Raw genomic sequence first — 3,689 nt, 5'->3', positions numbered from 1 at the left:
ACTGCTTTCCATCCTCAAACAAGCGGTCAAGTCGAGCGTGTCAACCAGATTCTTGAAGATATGCTCAGGGCTTGTGTGATCTCCTTCGGCATGAAATGGGAGGATTGTCTTCCTTATGCTGAATTCTCATACAACAACAATTTTCAAGCAAGTTCGGGCAAGGCCCCATTTGAAATTCTGAATGGCAGGAAGTGCCGTACCCTTCTCAACTGGTCTGAAACCGGTGAACGTCAGCTGCTGGGTAATGACTTAATCACAGAGGCAGAAGACATGTGCAAAGTCATTCGTGATAACCTCAAAGCAGCCCAATCCCGCCAGAAGAGCTACTATGATAGTAAGCACCGTGATTTGGCTTTCGAGATCGGAGATCATGTTTACCTCCGCGTCTCTCCTATGAAAGGTACTCGTTGCTTCGGTATCAAAGGGAAGCTTGCCCCTAGATACGTGGGACCTTTCAAGATTGTCAGCAAGAGAGGCGACCTCGCCTATCAACTCGAGCTTCCTTCAAACTTTGCAAATGTTCATGATGTGTTCCATGTCTCTCAGCTTCGAAAGTGCTTCAAGACTCCTGACCGCACAGTCAACTTCGAGGACATTGAGCTCCAAGAAGATCTCTCTTATCGTGAGCACCCAGTTGCTATTCTTGAAGAGACTGAACGCAAGACTCGCAACAAGTCAATCAAATTCCTCAAAGTCAAATGGTCACACCATTCCGACCGTGAAGCTACCTGGGAACGCGAGGATCACCTCCGTTCTGAGTACCCGGTGTTCTTTCAGTCCTAGATCTCGGGACGAGATCTTTTCGTAGTGGTGGAGTGTTGTAACACCCCGGATATAACTTTCCCAATTTGTACTCCAACTCTTGCCGTTTCCGGCGTTAAGTTATATTTATTTCTCGGGTTCGGGTCTTTGTCTCTGTGTGTTTTTTTCATTTTCATGCATCTCATATCATGTCATCATGTGCATTGCATTCGCATACGTGTTCATCTCATGCATTCGAGCATTTTCCCCGTTGTCCGTTTTGCATTCCGGCGCTTCGTTCTCCTCCGGTGGTCATTTCTAGCTTTTTTTCGTGTGTGGGATTAAACATTTCCGGATTGGAACGAGACTTGCCAAGCGGCCTTGGGTTACTACCGGTAGACCGCCTGTCAACTTTCGTATCATTTGGACTTCGTTTGATACTCCAACGGTTAACCGAGGGACCGAAAAGGCCTCGTGTGTGTTGCAGCCCAACACCCCTCCAATTTGGCCCAAAACCCACCAAACTTTTGAGGATCCAGTCAACTCTGACAGCTTTGCAGGCAAGATGATCATACCCTCGAAATCACTACTATCTTTGCTATGCTAGTTTGCTCGCTCTTGCTATGCCAATGCTACGATGCCTACCTTTTGCTTGTCAGCCTCCCAATTGCCATGTTGAACCTCTAACCCACCATGTCCTAGCAAACCGTTGATTGGCTATGTTACCACTTTGCTCAGCCCCTCTTATAGCGTTGCTAGTTGCAGGTGAAGATTGGAGCCGTTCCTTGTTGGAACATTTACTTACTTGTTGGGATATCATTATATTGCTATGTTATCTTAATGCATCTATATACTTGGTAAAGGGTGGAAGGCTCGGCCTCTCGCCTAGTGTTTTGTTCCACTCTTGCCGCCCTAGTTTCCATCATATCGGTGTTATGTTCCCGGATTTTGCGTTCCTTACACGGTTGGGCTATAATGGGAACCCCTTGATAGTTCGCCTTGATTAAAGCTTTTCCAGCAATGCCCAACATTGGTTTTACCATTTGCCACCTAGCCTCTTTTTCCCTTGGGTTTCCGAAGCCCGAGGGTCATTTTTATTTTAGCCCCCCACGGGCCAGTGCTCCTCTGAGTGTTGGTCCGAACTAGAGTCCTGTGCAACGCCCCCTCGGGGAAACTCGAGGTTTGGTTTTAGTTGTATGGAGCGCTCATCTGAGTGTGCCCTGAGAAAGAGATATGTGCAGCTCCTATCGGGATTTGTCGGTACATACGGGCGGTGTTGCTGGTTTAGTTTTGACCTGTCGAAATGTCTTGTTGTACCGGGATGGCGAGTCTGATCGGTGTGTCTCGGGTGGAGGTCTATTCCTTTGTTGACCGTGAGAGCTTGTCATGGGCTAAGTTGGGAATCCCTTGCAGGGATTGAACTTTCGAAAGCCGTGCCCGCGGTTATGGGCAGATGGGAATTTGTTAATGTCCGGTTGTAGATAACTTGAACATAAACTTAATTAAAAATGAATCAACCGTGTGTGTTACCGTGATGGCCCCTTCTCGGCGGAGTCTGGGAAGTGGACACGGTGTTGGAGTTATGCTTGCGCAGGTTGTTCCTCTAGATTCTCGCTCGCGCTTTGCCTCCTCTTCTCGTTCTTTTTTGCGTATAAGTTAGCCACCATATATGCTAGTCGCTTGCTGCAGCTCCACATATATTTGCCTATCCTTCCTATAAGCTTAAATAGTCTTGATCGCGAGGGTGCGAGATTGCTGAGTCCCTGTGGCTCACAGATACTATAACTCCAGATGCAGGTCCAGGTGATTCCGCTCCAGGTGACGCATACGAGCTCAAGTGGGAGTTCGATGAGGACTCTCAGCGTTACTACGTGTCTTTTCCTGATGATCAGTAGTGGTGCCTAGTTGGGGTTCGATTCAGGGCCTTGTCGCATGTTGGGTTATTTTCCTATTTTGGCGCCGTAGTCGGGCCATGAGTGTTTGCATGATGCTATGTTATTTATGTACTTTGATGTGACGTGGTGAGTGTAAGCCAACTATGTATCTCCCCCTTTTATTATATATTACTTGGGATGTTGTGATGATTTTCTAACTTGCGACATTGCTTTCAATGCGGTTATGTCTCTAAGTCGTGCCTCGACACGTGGGAGCTATAGCCGCATCGAGGGCGTTACAAAAACCGAGCTTTTTAAAGAGACATAGGGCAAAACTAGTGTGTAACTACAAGTGGAAAAAAAATCTAGTTTCAAACTGTCAAAACTAATGTAGAGAGGATTGCATAATAGTTTCAATAAATAACTTGTTTATTCTACTTGTAGATGTTGTCAGCTGCTTTTCATCGATTGCTAAATTGGGTGTCCAGATTTCTCAAAATGAGCTTGACTATCTTCACAATGCCTTGGTTGAGATATTGGAGTCTAAACTTCGGATGATCCAAACTTTCGAGCTCAAATTGGAGGATAAGGAGATCATGACGATCTATCTCCAGAAGCTGAAAATGGAGTTTGAGCGAACTTGCCATGAAGCAATTACTTTGGTTAACGAGCACGTTTTGTCGGCCGCTTCAACACAGGAGGTGATTAGAGCGTGTCATAACATGTAAGTCACTACCATCATCTGTCATTGGACTTTCATTTTTGCCATCTCTAACAAGCTGTTCTCTTTAGGATTGCAATGCTTCAGTTCTACCTTTACAACATAAGGTCTGATGTAACAGAGAAGAATCAGGCGCTTAGCAAATATCTCCAAGCAACAGATGTGAGATATTCTATAATTAGTTCTGTGAATACTCATCATTATGCTTTGAATTGCTGTGCCTTATTCATTTTATGTCGTTATTAGGCTGTCAATAGCATAGACTGGCCATCCGATGATTCGACAAAGCCGCTGAACTTGTACGGTCCAGAGTTGGAGCTTGCTCAAGGAGTGACCTCATTGGAGCTGAGCGT

This window comes from Triticum urartu, chromosome 1A, assembly GCF_056163025.1.
Source record: "Triticum urartu cultivar PI428250 chromosome 1A, HENAU_Tu73, whole genome shotgun sequence".
Lineage (NCBI taxonomy): Eukaryota > Viridiplantae > Streptophyta > Magnoliopsida > Poales > Poaceae > Triticum > Triticum urartu.
Note: the sequence above shows the minus strand (reverse complement) of the source record.